Raw genomic sequence first — 20,300 nt, forward strand, 5'->3', positions numbered from 1 at the left:
CTACCACCCCAGACCTAGATAAGTGAACCCCATCCCTGGCATACATGTCATTTCTGCCATAGAAGAGGTCCCAGTTGTCAATGAATGTTACCGCATTTTCCTTACAGTATTTGTCCAGCCAGCAATTGACACCAATTGCCCTGGACCATTCATTTCCAACTCCTCTCCTTGGCAAAATACCACATATGACAGGGTTCCCACCCTTACTCCTAATTATTTCTATTGCTGACCTATACCTGCTAATCAGGTCTTCACTCCTACGTCTGCCAACATCGTTGCCTCCAGCACTGAGACAGATAATAGGATTGCTCCCATTACCTCTCATGATGTCATCCAGACGGCTAACAATATCCTCCATCCCAGCCCCAGGAAAGCAAACTCTCTGTCTCCTACTCCTGTCCTTGAAGCAGAATGCCCTATCCATATACCTAACTTGGCTATCCCCAACAACAACAATATTCTTACCTTCCTTAATGTCTTTCGTCGTGACGTTCCCAGTAGTCGACGCACATTCGTCGGGTAGCACTGAGAATGTATTAGATGTTTCCACAACAGTTTCCACGGCAGTCTCTTTCTTCTTCATCGTTTCTACCTTTCCATTCGTCTTCTTGATCGTCAACTTCGTTCCCTGCTGTCCAGCCACTGACCAGTTTCCCTTCTTGACCTGAGGACTCAAAACAGGAGGACTACTACGAATCTTCTTGTTTTCCTCGGTCAGTCGCCGAATCTCCATCTTTGCCATCCTCAATTCTTCCTTAAGCTGTTGGTAAAGTTGCTCGATGGAGGGCATCTTGCTTCAATTCGTAGAGAGCGCGCAAACAGATCTTCACAGAGCTAAGTACACGTCACCACTGCGCAAAAGCCAACTCAATCAACAAACCGCCCATGGAACAGCCCCCTAAGCAGTTCGTAGTACTCCCATGTGGTGATGTTGCCACGAATACTCGCTGGGCACTTGCTATGAGTAACATCAACGTTTCCATCATAAACACATCATCTATCAAAGACCTCACTACGAAACGCATCCCCACACCTCTAACTTCTACAGCAGGCGTCTACACTATCCCCTGTGGATTCTGTCCCAAGAAATATGTAGGAGAGACAGGCAGAGATCTTGCAGTCCGCCTGAATGAGCATCGAAATGCCTCTAACAGAGACGATGTAAGGTCGCCTGTGTCCTCCACAGAGACTCCACGGGGCATTTGATGAACTGGAATGAGGCACAACTCGTTCTCACAGAACCAGACCTCAGACGCCGACGGTGCCTAGAAGCCTCACTAATCGCCGTCACCGACACTATAGAACGTAACACTTGAAACTACAAAATTTCAAAAACATTGGCATACATGATACTTAAGCACCACCAACCCAACAACACAGGAGTCACATGATTTCATCGTCTACCCGTCCTCATCACAACATGACATTCTTCAGGTCACCATACGTCACTCACACCTCACTCTCCGCCTATATATATAATGCCTTTCTACCTCTGTATGTTAGAAGTGATCAAGGTCCCAGGACCGAAACGTTTTCTAATAAATATGTCATAGTGTTTGTTTACGTGTCTTTCTAAACCAACTTGTTGGTATTTATTACCATATATATATATCTTTAGCTCAAGTACTTTCACACTTCTCAGTCCGTCATCAGGAGCGGTGCAGTGTTGCAAGGCAGCAACAGGAGGAGTAGGGTAAGTTTTCACAGTATAGTAGAGAGTATGGTAGTGTCTATAACCGATGCTTCTATATATATATATATATATATATATAATTTACCCTGGGATACACCGCTGTGTATATACACTGTGAAATACAACATTCATTATATATACTCTGAGGAGGAAGAGGAGAGACAGGTGCTCGTACACTCCTCACAAAGAATTGTCTCACCTGCCCTCTCAACCCCACAGCTTCCACCCTCACACCTCCACCTCCACCTCCACCCCAGCCATTATCCCCTATGTCAACCCCCAACCCCAGCCCAACCCACCATCTTCCATCCTCCTTTCCCCTTCAACACCTGGAAAGTAAGACACATGTGCTAATAGATCTGATACAGTGCTCCTCCCTTCTTAAGTGGACGTGAATTGGACCTGACTAGCTTGGACCGGTGGCTTAGGCCGGTAGGTGACTTGGTCCTGTCTCGCATGGGCCAGTAGGCCTGCTGCAGTGCTCCTTTCTTATGTTATGTGCAACACTAGGAATCATAACTGAAGAAACTTTTCGCCTCGCTGCAAGCTTCACCAGTCGAATACAGAGATGTATCATACTCCTGGAGACAGCCTGGGTGGAACACCAAAGTTGGGATGTCTTAACAACTCTTTGCTAACCACTGTTTAGGATGACCTACTTCCACTAGCGGGTCCAACTTACCTCATCACCAGGCTGCTACCCCTCGCCTTCCTCTTTATAATTATCTGGTCACAAGCTTTAATCATGACTCACGAAATCATAATGACATGATTGGAAACAAAACCACGGTACAGGTGGGGATTGAACTCGCGGCAAGTAAGTCGTAAAACTCCAGGCTAGTGCATAAGCCACTGGCCTGGGCCCATGCTAACCTCCGTATGGTGGTCCCACTAGGACCCATGCTAACCTCCGTATGGTGGTCCCACTAGGACCCATGCTAACCTCCGTATGGTGTATAAATATACCTAGCTGGATTAATCTTATTGTAGTCAGCTGGTTAGTGGCTTACGCGCTGGCCTGGAGTTTTACGACTCACTTGCCGCGAGTTCACTTCCCACCCGTACCACGTTTTTTTTTCTTCTTTAGTCTGAGATTAATCACCTTGCACAAAGGGTGATAGAGTGATTACATCATAGTTGCTCTCCACTTCGTCTGCTTCGTCTTCCACCAAAGTTGATGTGTCCAGGATATAATTCATCTGTGTATTAGACTGGTGATGCCTGCAGCGTAGGAGAAACTTTTCTTCAGTAAAGATTCCTAGTTGAAGAATAAGACACTTGTGCACCATTAAGGAATCTTTATTGAGGAAACGTTTTGCCATACAGTGGTTTTATCAGTCCAATACAAATGACGGTGGATAAAGAGGAGGAGTTTGAAGTAATCAGTCCCTCAGCCTGGAATCGATGTTTTCAGTCCATCAATCTTGAAGAAAGTAAATGTGTGTCATAAACTGTACTTTCTTACATTCCTTGGTCAGGGCCAGGATGACTTGTTTGTTTTTAATATAATTATCGAAGGACCGTGTCACTAGTGGCTCTGATCTTGTAATACATATCATTCTAACTTATATATTATATTCTTTCAGGATTTCATTTGTGTCCTCGTGTGTAAAAATAGAGATGAGATAAGTGTTAAAAATTATACACACTGCCTTGTCACTAACTGTTAGTTAAGCTGAGTTACCTGTCTGGAGTGTACCTTGAGGGTGTTCCAGGGGGTTAACGCCCCCGTGGTCCAGTCCGAGACCAGGCCTCCCGGTGGAAGAGGCCTTGATCAACCAGGCTGTTACTGCTGGCCGCATTTAAGTGGAACAATCTTTTCTCCAATTTTGTTCCTATATATCTATAAAAAACCCTCTGGGTTGGTCTTTCTTATTCGTATTTTTGACTTTCCTCTTAAAATGAATATAATGGTTCATAAGGTGACTCATCGTCTGTTTCGCCTCTAAATTTCTTTTTTTTTTTCCACCCACAATAAGTTTCGATATATCAATCATCCATTTTAGTTCATTTATGTTTGATCTAATGTCTCCGTTAGTTATATATGTATTGAGCAACATGTATGTTCTTGTGGAATATATTGATACTATCAGTGTGGAAAACAATTATGACCCTGTATGTGACACGCACGCACACACACACACACACACACACACACACACACACACACGAGGACAGGAGGGGTAGGGGACGACATGGTAATGACATAAAAAATACTGAGAGGAATTGACAAGGTGGATAGAGACAATGTTTCAGAGATGGGACATAGCAACAAGGGGTCACAACTGGAAGTTGAAGACTCAGATGAATCACAGGGATGTTAAGAGGTATTTCTTCAGTCATAGAGTTGTCAGGAAGTGGAACAATCTGGAGAGTGATGCAGTGGAGGTAGGATCCATACACAGTTTTAAGAAGGGGTTCGATGAAGCTCATGGAGAAGGGAGAAATTAGACCTAGTAGCGACCAGCGAAGAGGCGGGGCCAGGAGCTGTGAATCGACCCCTGCAACCACATTATAGGTGAGTAACAAAACAGATGTGGTGGTCAAGTGTCTATTGACAAGTAAATACCATCCCAAAAGAAATTCACTGGAGTCGATTTTTTTTCAAATTCCTGTTTTCTTTTATTTAAGAACATAAGAAATAAGGAACACTGCAGAAGGCCTACTGGCCCATATGAGGCAGGTCCAAATCTCCTAAAAGCTTAAGCCAATGCCCCAACCTAGTCAGGGCAGGTCACATTCACTTAAGGAAGGAACACGACAACTGACCTAGTAGCACAAGCTAATCAGGTCCAACTCACACCCACCCACACCCACTCATGTATTTATCTAACCTATTTTTAAAACTACACAACGTTTTAGCCTCTATAACTGTACTCGGGAGTTTGTTCTGCTCATCCACAACTCCATAACCAAACCAGTGCTTTCCTATATCCTTCCTGAATCTGAATTTTTCCAACCTAAAACCATTGCTGCGAGTCCTGTCTAGGCTAGACACTTTCAGCACGTTATTTACATCCCCTTTATTTATTCCTGTCTTCCATTTATACACCTCAATCATATCCCCCCTAATTCTACGCCTTTCTAAAGAGTGCAGATTCAGGGCCCTCAGTCTATCCTCATAGGGAAGATTTCTGATATTGGGATCAACTTTGTCATCCTCCTTTGTATGTTTTCCAGAGCATTTATATCCGTTCTATAATACGGCGACCAAAACTGTGCAGCATGATCTAAATGAGGTCTAACCAAGGATGTATAGAGTTGAGTTAGGTTAATTTTAACTAGGATAATTTAGGTTAAGCTAAGTTAATTGAGGTTAGGTTAGGATAATTAAGATCATGTTAGGTTAACTGAGGTTAGGTTACGGTAATTTAGGTTAGGTTAATTTGGGTTAGGATAATTTAAGTTAAGTTAATGCGGTTTAGATTAGGTTAATTTAGGTTTTGTTTAAATAACCTAAGTTAGGTATGTGGTCAGTACAAGTGAGGGTTACTGTGTGGGCTGGGGTGGTGTGGAGTGTTCATAAATGAAACAGTAAGGGAAGGGGAGCGAACGTTCAATCCCCTCTCCTCCCTCGTCCCCCTCCTTCTTTCCCTCTCCTTCTTCCTGTCTCTTCCCCCCCTCGTTGCCCCCGTTCTGTCCCCTCCCCCCACGACGGTGGTGGCGTGCGTTCAGGAGAAGGCATTTCCGGTGTCCGGTGTGTGCGTGCACGCGCACGAACACACAGAGGGTGTGAAGAGGCGGGGCCAAGAGCTGTGAATCGACCCCTGCAACCACAACTAGGTGCATACAACTAGGTGCACACACACACACAGTTTGGAACCAACACTCGGTCAAGCACGTCAAGAAATTAGAGAAAGTGCAAAGGTTTGCAACAAGACTAGTCCCAGAGCTAAGGGAAATGTCCTACGAAGAAAGGTTAAGGGAAATCAACCTGACGACACTGGAGGACAGGAGAGATAGGGGGGACATGATAACGACATACAAAATACTGAGAGGAATTGACAAGGTGGACAAAGACAGGATGTTCCAGAGACTGGACACAGTAACAAGGGGACACAGTTGGAAGCTGAAGACACAGATGAATCACAGGGATGTTAGGAAGTATTTCTTCAGCCACAGAGTAGTCAGTAAGTGGAATAGTTTGGGAAGCGATGTAGTGGAGGTAGGATCCATACATAGCTTTAAGCAGAGGTATGATAAAGCTCACGGCTCAGGGAGAGTGACCTAGTAGCGATCAGTGAAGAGGCGGGGCCAGGAGCTCGGACTCGACCCCCGCAACCTCAACTAGGTGAGTACAACTAGGTGAGTACACACACACACGTAGCAATCAGCGAAGAGGAGGGGCCAGGAGCTATGAATCGACCCCTGCAACCACAAATAGGTGAGTACAAATAGGTGAGTACATACACACACACACAGTGCTAACTCTAACACTCACGATTCCCATGTACACACTCTGACCCATGTAAACACTCACAACCCCATGTACACACAACATCCATTTAAATATTCACGACCCCATGTACACATAACCACCGTGTAAGCATTCACGACCCCATGTACACACAGCCCATGTACGCAACTCCATGTATACACGACCCTAAGTACACACGATCCCATATACACACGATCTACGTGTACACATTATCTGCAAGTACACATGCTCCCAAATAAAACAAAGACACAATACCCTGGCTGAAACAATAGACAGAAAACTGGCAGATTACACGTCTCAATTGTCCAAGTTAGACCGAAACGTCGTCTTTACTTTCCCTTTCCTGCGGTTTTAGTCGAAAAATTACATCCAGAATGAAGACAGACTAGTATGTGCAGATTTTGAATTTTGCCGTCGATGTGGTTAGTTTATTGTGCCGCCCCATATCCATTCTGTGAAGAGTAGCGCAAGAACGTGTGGATACAGAAAAGACCTTGGGACTAGATCTTTTTGTGAATCTACAGTGGTTAACCGTACACCTGGATATGTATTTACAATTATGTTACATCTATTTTCAAGCAAATTTGGGATATTTGCTTAAAATGGTTACCTGGATTTTAGCTGGAGTCGCTTCCGGAGGTCAGCGCCCCCTCGGCCCGGTCCCAGACCAGGCTTCCTGGTTGCTGGCCTTTAGCACGCATTTTATGTGCAATTACCCCATGGTCGCATTTCTCAGTGTCTTCTGCAGAGTCACTGTACACTACATCTGCATTTTGCTTGTCTTCATGTGCATCTAAGACCATGTCGTAATGGTCCAGCAATTGTGAAAGGCAGGAGCGACCTGTTCTGAGCCCATGTTGACCTGGATTGTGCAAATGCTGAGATTCCATGTGATTGGTAATCTTGGTTTTTAAAACCCTTTCATTTTTTTGGTAATGCGGGATGCTATAGCCTTTTTTTTTTTACATTAACATTTTTGGTATCTTATTAGATTGAAATTGAAATGTTTATTTTTCTGTAAAGATTACAATGTGGGGATTACATATTATAGTATATTAATTACAATTTGTGGTTTACATGTAAAATATGAATTACAAAGACGGCCACTAGCATGCCTAGGCATTTCGGGCAGCTGGTACTGTCCTTAAAAAATATTCCTACGAAGCATGAGTCAAAGCACTAAACCTGTTTTGCCTCAGATAGCGGAGTCTACGAGACCTCATTCAAACCTTTAAAATCTAGTAAAAAAAATGACGTAAACAAGAATTCATTTGAAGTGGAAGCAAGGTGTGGCGGTGGCCACCTCCGACCTGCTACCTCAGTCATCCCTCGTCATTGTACTCTGCCATTTTCATTGATATGTTTTTTTTTTATTCAAAACAGATAAACTTAAGACCTTCTTAACTAATTTTATTTATTCTTATATAAGAATAAATAAAATTATCTAAAATATAAAATGTGTTGTAGAAGTACAGAAATAATTGTCAGTTTATGAGTAACCTGGAGTAACTAACAAGTAACGCATATAGGACAGATTAAGATTCAAGAAATTGACTATTTTCCACCAAAACGGATTTGTCGACTCCTAGGTAGAGATGTTTAATAGCGCTGTGCATCCTCCCTCATCTCAGAGTCGGATTAAGATTTTGTAAACCCCTGGGCTAGAGGCACTGTGAGGCACAAGTGATATTTTCAACAATCAACAGTTCATCATATACGTGATGTAATAACATGCTATAATTATAAACTTACAGCAGTAACTGTGGACACTTTTCCCTTAATCTCTGGAGGCCCTCCAGCTGGCGGAGGCCCCCGGGCTGCAGCCCTTGAGGCCCTCCAGCTCGTAGGCCCCTGAGCTGTAGCCCTGGAGGCCCTCCAGCTGGCGGAGGCCCCTGAGCTGCAGCCCTGGAGGCCCTCCAGCTGGCGGAGGCCCCTGGGCTGCAGCCCCTAAAGTCCGTGCCTTAACCTGGCCCTGCCTCACCCCAAGGGTTCATGGTGGCCACGAAGACTCTTATGTCATAAAAGTGAAGTGAGGACTTGGGGAACACGAGAAAGATGCTGATAACATTTATCAACCTACTGGAGAGAAGTTGTGCACACAGTTACGTGTGTGAGGAGACGCTAGAATGTCTCAAACTAGATATAGTTTATTCCTAAAGTGATATGACTTATTTTTCCCATAAAAAGCATTTGTAGCAGGAGTCTCGATTAAGTATGATAACTTATGAACTTTGGTTGAAAAATAAGGTATGTCAGAAAATGCTTCAAACCGCTCTGAATCGTCGAAATATGCATCAAGATCACATTTCTCTTGTTAAGTCAAAGGACACCTGGAGTCTACCTGGAGGGAATTCCGGGGATCAACGCCCCCGCAGCCCGGTCCATGACCAGGCCTCCTGGTGGATCAGGGCTTCATCAACGAGGCTGTTACGGCTGGCAACATGTAGTCCAACGTACGAACCACAACCCGGCTGGTCCGGCACTGACTTTTGATATCTGTTCAGCTCCCTCTTGAAGACAACCAGGGGTCTCTTCGTAATTCCCCTTATGGTTGGTGGGAAGCTGGTGAACAGTCTTGGGCCCCGGACACTTATTGTGCTTTCTTTTAATGTACTAATGGCTCCCCTACTTTTCACTGGGGGTATGTTGCATCGCCTGTCAAGTCTTTTGCTTTCGTAGGGAGTGATTTTTGTGTGCAGATTAGGGACCAGTCCCTCCAGGATCTTCCAGGTGTAGATTATGATGTATCTCTCTCGCCTGCGCTCCAGTGAGTACAAGTCAAGTACTTCCAGGTGTTCCTAGTAGTTAAAGTGTTTGATGGAACTTATATGTGCAGTAAAGGTTCCCTGTACATTTTCTAGATCTGCAATTTCACCTGCCTTGAATGGGGCTGTTAATGTACAGCAGTATTCCAGCCTAGAGAGAACAAGTGATTTAAAAAGGATCATCATTGGCTTGGCATCTCTTGTCTTGAATGTTCTCATTATCCATCCTATCAGTTTCCTGGCAGATGTGATAGTGACATTGTTGTGCTCCTTGAAGGTGAGATCCTCAGACATTACCCAAGTAAAGCAAAATGTTTCGTTCGTTGCACTTGTGGCTTTTACTGTCGGTAATTTTACCAACATTATCACACATTTCTCTTATACATCTTATACATTTCTCTTTATACATCTGTTTGATTGGAGCAGCGAAGGAAGCTTCAAGTCTTAAACTTCAAACAAAATTGTGAACGTGTTATAAATTGACATTGTGTGATGTATACCCTTGTAACATAATTGAGCGGTGACGTCATCGAGACATTGCATTATCCACTGACCATCACTGTCAGAAGTATTAAACACCCAAAGAATTAATTTCATCGTGCCAAGAAGACGTCTTTAAAGGAATAATTCAGTCATCGGCAGGAAGCCGATGATTTGTTTCAAGAGCCGAGAGGACACTACAAAGAATAGAGGATACCTGAAGGATGTTTTCGGGAGTCAACGCCCTTGCGCCCTGGTCCCGGACTAGGCTTCCTGGTGGATCAAACTTAGCCTGATCATTCAGGCTGCTACTGTTTACCGAATGCAGTTCAACGTACGAACCGCAGCCCGGCTGATCAAGAATTGATTTGAGGAATTTATCAAATTCCCTTATGAGAACAGCCAGGAGGTCTGTTGGTATACGGTATAACGGAAGGCTGATGAAGAATACTTCCCTTACACTGTCATATTATCTCTCAGTATACCTAGAGCGACCCTGCTTTTCATTTGGGGTATTTTGCAACGTCTGCCGAGCCTCTTTTTTTTTCGTAGGGATTGATTTCTGTCTTCAGATTCATTACCCGAATAACAGGTTCACTTATTTTGTGTACCTTACGTGTCATTTAGATTAGATGTGTATTTAAATGATTTCCCTTATATATAACATCATTTAAATTTACTACATTTATATTCACAGCTTAAGTTACGAACCTCTTTGCACATTTGGGTATCTTTCGATCTTTCATCGTGTCATTTTTTTTATTAACTCAGCACTTGTAAGATCGCTGGCGGCGTCGTTGGTCTGTAACAGTGACCATAAAGATTAATCACACCACAAGTGGTTATTTGTCCAGCCTCCTTTTGTCACTGTGAATTGTGAGAAACAGTACCCTCGTGTATGTATGCGTATGTTGGTCACGCCTGACTCACACCTAGTCATCTGATCGAGGGGTGCTCGCTGCCACTATTATTATTATTATAATCAAAAAGAAGCGCTAAGCCACAAGGACTATACAGCGCTGCACTCGCTGCCACTGAGAAAGATAGATTGAGGTTATCTGCTGAAAGGAACTATCTGCTTCCACCTAGATTAAATAATATCGTGTATTATCTAGGTGTACGAGTCAGGGTGGTTCTGGCAGTCCAATATATTTTCATTAATTGTTTTACTTATCAGAGAATACACCGACTTTGTTTTCGATATCTCCCTCTACTGGTCCTTCATTCTTACTCAGCACCATGTTCTCTTCTCTGACAGTCCTACCCAGTGTGAATTTATTAAATGATTTTTTAACTAACACTGATTAACTCCACCGACTGGGACATTTTTCTTTTTGGATGGGGAAGGGGGATGTCCCTGTGCTAAGTCTTGATGTTTCCGCCTCTCTCTCGACCAACTCAGCCTCGATGTTTCTAACTCCCCTCGACCAACTCAGCCTCGATGTTTCTACCTCTTCCTCGACCAACTCAGACTCGATATTTCTACCTCCCCTCCAGCATCTCAACGTAGTGCTCAGCCTTGATGCTGCTACATCTCCCTCCGCCATCTCCTGAACCTCGCCATGACTCCAATAGTTCTGAAATTTTTCCTGATAATTTAACCTCAGAGGATAAAAACTGATAACCAATATAAACATAAATTACCCTTTGGTAATTTATGTTTATGTTGTTGTTGTTTGTTTTTTTTCCTTCAAGGGGGAAAAAAGGCGAAGGGCTTTTGATTCAAGGAAGTGGAGCTACCTGTGGCTCATACGAGTTTAGATCTTCAAAATCAATGTAATAATAATAATAATACAGCAGCATTCGAGTTTGGGAGATATTCAACGAACTCCACGAACTCCACGAACTCAACGAACTCCACGAACTCCACGAACTCAACGAACTCCACGAACTCAACGAACTCAACGAACTCAACGAACTCAACGAACTCAACGAACTCAACGAACTCCACGAACTTGCTTATAAATTTATCATAAATTATATAATAATTTGTTACGCGGTTTTCGGCCTTTTAAGTTATTGACACGATGTTTCACTCAACACAAACTGGTGGCAAATGTTATCAAATTGACTGTGGGTTAGAGCGACTTCAGGTGATTAGTGATTCCAAGACTCACCCACGCCCACGCCGCCCACCACCGCACCACTAAACACCCCCACCACTTCACACTACCATCCGCCAACCACTCCTACCAGTTCATCTGCCATCCCACTACACACCAAACACCACAACACTTCAGGAACTCCCCACCTACAGAGCCGTCTACTCCATCTGTCCCTTCCCCAACGCGCACACACATATATCAGTGAAGAGGCGGGGCCAGGAGCTAAGACCCGACTCTGCAACCACGAATAGGTGAGTACACACATAATGTTTCAAAGACGGGACACAGCAACAAGGGGTCACAACTGGAAGCTGAAACCTCAGATGAGTCACATGGATGTTATGAAGTATTTCTTCAGCCACAGAGTTATCAGAAAGTGGAACAATCTGGAGAGTGATGCAGTGGAGGCAGGATCCATACAAAGCTTTAAGAAGAGGTACAATAAAGCTCTTGGAGCAGGGAGTGAACCTCGTAGAGACTAGCGAAGAGGCGGGGCCAGGAGCTGTGAATCGACCTCTCCAACCACAAAAGAGTACAAATAGGTGAGTACACATACAACAAGCCGACTTATAAACCTACGTAAATCCACATAAACCCAACAGAATGCGATCAGTAGCTTTTTTCCTGGCAGCAGTAGCCTCAGCTGTGAAAAGTAGCAACAACGTTGCTACCGCGAGCTTGCAACTCGCGGCAGCACAGCGCGAAGTCCAACGGGATCTCTCTGCCACCTCGCGTTTCTTTTCCTCCCCACCAACAATCAATACCTGGGTAAGGGCACCCTTGTAAGGTCGTAACCACACTCAATTTTTGCCCTAGGCGAGGCTGATGAGGTCACTAAGGCTGAACAATGTGAGCAAGGTTGAGAGAGTCGTGTGTGTGAGGAGGAGATCAAGATGGCTGGCTGGTGTGTGTGTGTGTGTGTGTGTGTGTGTGTGTGTGTGTGTGTGTGTGTGTGTGTGTGTGTGTGCAACCATTACCTGCCCGCCCGGCCCCCAACACTGACACACCCTCTGACCTTACCCCCTCGCCCCTCTCACACTACGTTCCTTCACACTACGTGGGTACGAACTACATGCGTTCACACTACGTGAGTACAAACCACGTGCGTTCATTACGTAAGTACATACTACGTCCGTTCACACTACGTGGGTACACACTACGTGCGTTCACACTACACGGGTTCACACTACTTGGGTTCACACTACATGGGTTCACATTACTCTGGTTTACGATTTCCACAAAAAAAAAATATTACCCGATTAATAACTTTAAAACTAAGCAGAACTTAAACTTATTAATAACTCAGCTTTATTGAACTATGTAACCTGACGTAGTACGTGAAGCAACTTAGTTCAGCCTACCATAGGCAATGTTATGTCTAATTATAGTTAGCAGTTATTAGTGTATTTATTATTTGATGTTTAGACTGTTTAGATAAAGCAATAAACATGGAAGACGTCCCTCGGCTCAGGGGCGATGCACAGTACAAACACTATTTATGGTACAGCATGTGTGATGTACAAAGTACATCACACACTTGGTTAATAAAGCTACACAAAGAGCGAGACGATGCATTAGCTTGACGAAGCTTAGTACAGAGCGAAACATTGTCATAACCAAACTCAGTATTAGAAGTGAAGTAAATAATGAATGTCATAGGAATGCAGTTAGAAGCCTGAGTACATCTATCACTCACTATGATAACATGAACGTATATAAGTATGTTTACGGAGCAACCTGGATTATGAACTGACTGATGTAACCAGGCTTAGGCTTGGTTGCAAGTACATCTGGCAGTTTGGCAGACACACAGATGATCAAACTAAATACAAAGTATGTGGTCAGCCTTATAGTCACTTTCTTGAAGACTGTGTGTTTGACTGTCCGCTTATTGAGGAATATAAAGATAGACAGAATAATCTGTATGATATATCAAGGTATCTTTTGGATGAAAATAAGATGCCAGACATATTAGGCGTATATCTTAATTAAATTTGTAACAGATAAATCAACTGTAGATATAAATCCAGATGTACATCTGTTAATCCTTTCGGAGCCTAGTCCCTAGGCCTTTTGTGTATCCATATGCACTTGAGCTACCATTCACTGGATGGCTATGGATGGGGCGGATGGGGGGGAGGGGGGTGCACAATAAACTAGCCGCTTCGGCGGCAAAATCTAAAATCTAATCTCTACACCTGTCGTTATCTTCAACCTTTCTATCAATTTCTTATGCTCGGCTTCCTTTGTCAGATCGTTACATCTTGGTACTCAACCTGGAAGTTATTCCGGGGATCAACGCCCCCGCGGCCCGGTCCATGACCAGGCCTCCCGATGGATCAGGGCCTGATCAACTAGGCTGTTACTGCTGGCCGCACGCAGTCCAACGTACGAGCCACAGCCCGGCTGATCCGGCACTGACTTTAGGTATCTGTCCAGCTCTCTCTTGAAGGCAGCCAGGGGTTTATTGACAATTTCCCTAATGCTTGATGGGAGGCTGTTGAACAGTTTTGGGCCCCGGACACTTATGGTGTTTTCCCTTAGTGTACCAATGGCGCCCCTACTTTTTATTGGGGGCATTTTGCATCGCCTGCCCAGTCTTTTACTTTCGTAGGGAGTGATTTCTGTGTGCAGAAATCGTACACAAATCGTACACAAATCGTAACATCCTAGTATTCAACTTGTACATAAATTGTTACATCTTAGTACTCAACCTGTTTACAAATCATATCTTAGTACTCATCAACCTATACACAAATCATTACATCTTAGTACTCAACCTATACGCAAATCATTACATTTTAGTACTCATCCTGTATACAAATCACTTTATAGCACTCTACCTGTTCACATAATCTATGAAGCACTCGACCTGTACGCAAATGTAAGTCACTCTACCTGTACACAAATCTAAGAAGCACTCGACCTGTACATAAATCTACGACGCACTCTACCTGTACACTAATCATAATTTCTGTCGGAAAGGACTACACTGATACTATAGCCCCTCCCCAAGGGAAGGTTATTTGACGCTGGTGAGAAGGGAGTGAAGGTTGATTCCCGATCCAAGGAATAAGACCTGATCTCTTCCTTGGATCGAACCTGATTGTCTACCATTTCCCCAGGCGCTGAGTGACGTTCACAGGGACAGAGTGAATCTGGCAGAGTTTGCGTGCAAATGAGATGTGTCTTATATCTGGCACCACTGTAATAAGTTTATTCAGGTATAAATACACATAGGTACAGTTACATAAATTATCATACATAGCAACATATGTGTAGATTACCTAGGATAATCCCAAAAAGTCACAGTGACTTATTTCTATTGGGGTCCTTGTGAGAGAGGACAGGTTAGGAAGGTGGGGTGAGTGTAGTGAGGTAGGTTTAATGGGGTGAATGGAATGAGGTAGTGGGTTAAATGGTGTGAGTGGAGTGAGGTAGGTTTAATGGGGTGAATGGAGTGAGAGGGTAAAATGTGATGAGTGGAGTGATAGAGGATGGAATGGTGAGTGGAGTGAGGTGGATGGTGAAATGGGGTGAGGAGAGTGAAGTTAATGGTGGAATGGGGAGAAGTGAGAAGATGGTGGAAAGAGGTGTAGATGGGTGCAATTATTATAATAAAAAAAGAGCTAAAAGATGGGTGTAATGATAAGGGGAGTGTGAGGTGAGGAGAATGAGGTGAGGAGAATGAGGTATGGGAATCTGAGTGAGGCGTTAGGGTAAAGGAAGTGGAGAAGTTGGGTGTGAGGTTAGTGAGGGGTTGGGGGATGTGGTTAGTGAGGTATGGGGCAGCATCACACTGACCTGCAGCACCACAGCAAGCGTCCACCACCTCACAGGGAGGAAGGCTGAGTTATATAGTCCCAAAGCGAGCGTATCTGTAAGTCTCGCCACTCTGCCCACCAACACACTAGTGGTGGATCTAGCGACCAGGGAGGGAGGCCACCCCGGCTTGTGCGTGTGTATGTACGTCTCTACTGCGCCGTGTGTGTGTGTATGTGCATGTGTCCTGTCTGCCTACACGCCCCGCCCCTGCTTCACCTGTAATACAAGCCAGCGTCTTGTTCTCCTGCTCGTGTTGCCTCTCTTGAATGTTTTATAACTGTATTGTGGGTAAGGACACTTGTTCAGGACATTTACTAAATGAAACGTTTCGCTACCAGTGGTTTTATCAATAATTACATCCCATGGCAAAACGTTTCCATTAATAAATGTCCGGAACTGTATGTACATAGATACATTTATATTATTCACAGCTGTTGGTCCCACCACACCATTCACAATCCCTAACTGTATTGTACTCCCAGACTACCTTAAAATCTTTATACCATGAAAACAAATATGAAACTGGGCCAGACTAAATTCGGCTTGAAAACCGAAGGACCCAGGGTCGATCCTCGTCCCAGACGCATTAAATCTGATCCCGAGCCGGGCCTGGTTGATTGCCTGTTGGTGTTATCAGTATGCAGTCTAATGCATACACCAGAACTTGGTTAATCAGGAAATGACCTGAAGAACTTAAGTTCCCTTTTGAAGAGCTAGGGGTCTGAGTTCATCTTATTACACCTTATCCCCTTGGAAATAAATGGTATAAAATACCGACACAATGGAATTATAAACACATTTGCAGTATAATGTGATCCTTTATTGACTACGTTTCGCCCACACAGTGGGCTTTTTCAAGTCACAAACAGATCTGTTTGTGACTTGAGAAAGCCCACTGTGTGGGCGAAAAGTAGTCAATAAAGGATCACATTATACTGCATATGTGTTTATATTTCCACCTTATCCCCTTGTTATACTTACCTGGCGCAGGAGATACTGTTGTTGCTCACCAAGTAGTAAACACATAGGCAACAGTTAGGCAACTTTATTCCGAAACGTTTCGCCTACACAGTAGGCTTCTTCAGTCGAATACAGAAAGTAGGCAGGAACAGTAGAGATGTGAAGACGATGTAATCAGTCCATCACCCTTGAAGTCGTAGTCTAAATTTGAGGATGTCAGTCCCTCGGCCTGGAGAAGTTCAGTTCCATAGTCAGGAACTAACCATACCCCCGGCCGGGATTGAACCCGCGGTCATAGAGTCTCAAAACTCCAGCCCGTCGCGGGTTCAATCCCGGCCGGGGGTATGGTTTATTTGCAATCGTGTCATTACGATTTCTTAAGTCAGGAACTAACCCTTCAGGGTTAATAGCCCGAATAAAGTCTTCGTCCATGAAATGTGATATCAGTGTTTTCCAGAATACAGCTTGCCTCCCGCCACCTCTTCGTTTCTTTTTTACTTAAATTTATTAGCATTTTAAAAGATTTATCTTATATGACGTGTAATTCTTGTGAAGAAATATGTGAACATGATAAAAATATTCGTATGCAGTGGCCACTTTATTACGTACACCCTTCTTGTACTGGGTAGGGCTTCCCTTTGCCCCCAGAACAGCCAGAATTCTTCGTGGCATGGATTCAACAGGGTGATGGAAACAGTCCTTAGAGACCCTGGTCGATGTTGACATGATATAACTTGCTGACAATGTACGGCAGATTTATGCGCTGTACATTCATGCTACGAATCTCCCATTCCACCACATCTCTCAAAGGCTTACACTGAATTCTGACCCTACCATCTGCATGTCGCAACAGAAATCGTGATTCATGAGATAAGGTGACTTTTTGCCAATCTTCAGCTGTTCAGTTTTAGTGAGCCTGTGCCTACTGTAGCCTCAGTTTCCTGTTATCTGACAAGAGCCCAGTGTGATCTGCTGCTGTAACCCATCCAATTCAAGGTTCAATGTGTTGTGCATTCAAGATGTTCTTCTGCATATCACTGTTGTAATGCATTATTTAAGTTACTGTCACCTTTCTGTTAGCTTGAACCAATCTGGCCATCCTTCTCTAACCATGCCACATATAAACTAAATAATGTAGATCTTAATATTACGGATTGCGAAAAAGATTTAGGAGTTCTGGTTAGCAGTAATCTGAAACCAAGACAACAGTGCATAAGTGTTCGCAATAAAGCTAATAGAATCCTTGGCTTCATATCAAGAAGCATAAATAATAGGAGTCCTCAGGTTGTTCTTCAACTCTATACATCCTTGGTTAGGCCTCATTTAGATTATGCTGCACAGTTTTGGTCACCGTATTACAGAATGGATATAAATTCTCTGGAAAATGTACAAAGGAGGATGACAAAGATGATCCCATGTATCAGAAACCTTCATGATGAGGATAGACTAAGGGCCCTGAAACTGCACTCTCTAGAAAGACGTAGAATTAGGGGGGATATGATTGAGGTGTATAAGTGGAAGACAGGAATAAATAAAGGGGATGTAAATAGTGTGCTGAAAATATCTAGCCTAGACAGGACTCGCAGCAATGGTTTTAAGTTGGAAAAATTCAGATTCAGGAACATAAGAACATAAGAACGAAGGAACACTGCAGAAGGCCTACTGGCCCATGCGAGGCAGGTCCAAGTCCCTACCGGCTTAAGCCAATGCACCCAACCTAGTCAGGTCAGGTCACATTGACTTAAGGGAGGAACACGGCAACCGACCTGTTAGCACAAGCTATCAGGTCTAACTCACACCCACCCACATCTACTCATGTATTTATCCAACCTATTTTTAAAGCTACACAACGTTCTGGCCTCTATAACGGTACTTGGGAGTTTGTTCCACTCATCCACAACTCTATTACCAAACCAGTACTTTCCTATATCCCTCCTGAATCTGAATTTTTCCAACTTAAAACCATTGCTGCGAGTCCTGTCTAGGCTAGATATTTTCAGCACACTATTTACATCCCCTTTATTTATTCCTGTCTTCCACTTATAAACCTCAATCATATCCCCCCTAATTCTACGTCTTTCTAGAGAGTGCAGTTTCAGGGCCCTTAGTCTATCCTCATAGGGAAGGTTTCTGATACATGGGATCATCTTTGTCATCCTCCTTTGTACATTTTCCAGAGAATTTATATCCATTCTGTAATACGGTGACCAAAACTGTGCAGCATAATCTAAATGAGGCCTAACCAAGGATGTATAGAGTTGAAGAACAACCTGAGGACTCCTATTATTTATGCTTCTTGATATGAAGCCAAGGATTCTATTAGCTTTATTGCGAACACTTATGCACTGTTGTCTTGGTTTCAGATTACTGCTAACTAGAACTCCTAAATCTTTTTCGCAATCCGTAATCTTAAGATCTACATTATTTAGTTTATATGTGGCATGGTTATTGTCCTGTCCAACATTTAGAACTTTGCATTTGTCTATATTAAACTGCATCTGCCACTTCTCCGACCACTGCATCAGTCTATTCAAATCTTCCTGGAGTGCTCGAATGTCCTCGTCAGAATGAATTCGACGGCCTATTTTGGTGTCATCGGCAAACTTGCCGATGTCGCTCTTTATGCCCTCATCTATGTCGTTTATGTAGATTGTGAACAGCAGGGGGCCCAACACTGACCCCTGTGGAACACCGCTCGTGACGCTTCCCCACTCTGATTTCTCCCCATTTATGCAAACTCTCTGCTGCCTATTTGTCAACCATGCCTCTATCCAGGAAAAAATTTCTCCTCCTATTCCATGTGCTTTAATTTTCCTCAATAGTCTCTGATGTGGGACCCTGTCAAAAGCCTTACTGAAGTCCATATACACAATATCATATTCATTACCATGATCTACCTCCTCAAATACCTTAGTGAAAAAAGTTAATAAATTCGTAAGGCAGGAACGCCCCTTTGTAAAACCATGCTGAGATTCGTTGATTAATTTATGCTTTTCAAGGTGGCTACGAACTGCCTCGGCAATTATTGATTCCATAAATTTTCCCACTATGGAGGTTAGGCTTATTGGTCTATAGTTCGAAGCTAAGGACCTGTCACCTGTTTTGAAAATAGGTATCACATTTGCCATTTTCCACTTATCTGGCACCATGCCAGTTTGTAGTGATATGTTGAAAAGATTAGCCAAAGGTGTGCTAAGCTCCTCTTTACATTCCTTTAGAACCCTTGCATACAGTTCATCAGGGCCTGGGGATTTGTTAGGTTTTAATTTATCTATTTGCCTAAGGACCATGTCACTTGTGACCCTAATAGTGCACAGTTTATTATCGTCCTGTTCTACATAATTTATCATTACTGGAATATCGCTGGTATCCTCCTGTGTAAAAACTGAGAGGAAGTATGTGTTAAAAATTCTACACATTTCCTTATCACTGTCAGTGAGCTGACCCGAGGAACTTTTGAGTGGGCCTATCTTGTCCCTGATCTTACTTCTGTATACCTGAAAGAATCCTTTTGGGTTAGTCTTCGATTCTCTTGCAACTTTAACCTCATAATCTCTTTTTGCTTTTCTAATTCCCTTTTTTATTTCTCTCTTTAACTGAATATATCGATTTCTTAATTGCCCCTCTCCTCTTTTGATTTGCCTATATATGCCTCTCTTTTGACCAATCAGATATTTTAATCTATTGTTCATCCATTTTGGATCATTTTTGTTTGATCTGATTTCCCTATTTGGAACATAATTTGACTGAGCAGCTAGAACTATGCCCTGGAAAGCATCATATCGGCAACCATCACCACCTACCTGACCCCTAGTCAGGTCATTCCAGTTCAGCCCACCTAAGTAATTTTTCAGTCCTATGAAATCAGCCAAGCGAAAGTCAGGGACGGAGACTTGATTGCCATTATTAGGGGAATTCCATGATATGTTAAAACTGAGTGATTTGTGATCACTCTCCCCAAGCTCATCATTAACCTCAAGATTATTAATTAGTGTTTCCCTACTGGCAAGAACCAAGTCAAGGAGGTTATTTCC

General features: G+C 43.4%; 1 protein-coding gene across 2 annotated transcripts in view; it reads right to left on the reverse strand.

The window, feature by feature from the left end:
• The window catches only part of cic (Putative transcription factor capicua), a 653,343-nt gene that overhangs the window by 476,083 nt on the left and 156,960 nt on the right, over window positions 1-20,300 (reverse strand). Inside the window, exon 1 of one of the 2 annotated variants that reach the window (XM_070089070.1) lies at window positions 15,286-15,410. The exons of the other annotated variant lie outside the window; for it this stretch is intronic. The gene's annotated coding sequence lies outside the window, so the exon portion shown is untranslated. Of the gene's footprint in view, window positions 1-15,285; window positions 15,411-20,300 lie in introns of those variants that run through there. 2 annotated transcript variants of the gene reach the window in all.

This window comes from Cherax quadricarinatus, chromosome 27 (genome assembly GCF_038502225.1).
Source record: "Cherax quadricarinatus isolate ZL_2023a chromosome 27, ASM3850222v1, whole genome shotgun sequence".
Classification (NCBI taxonomy): domain Eukaryota; kingdom Metazoa; phylum Arthropoda; class Malacostraca; order Decapoda; family Parastacidae; genus Cherax; species Cherax quadricarinatus.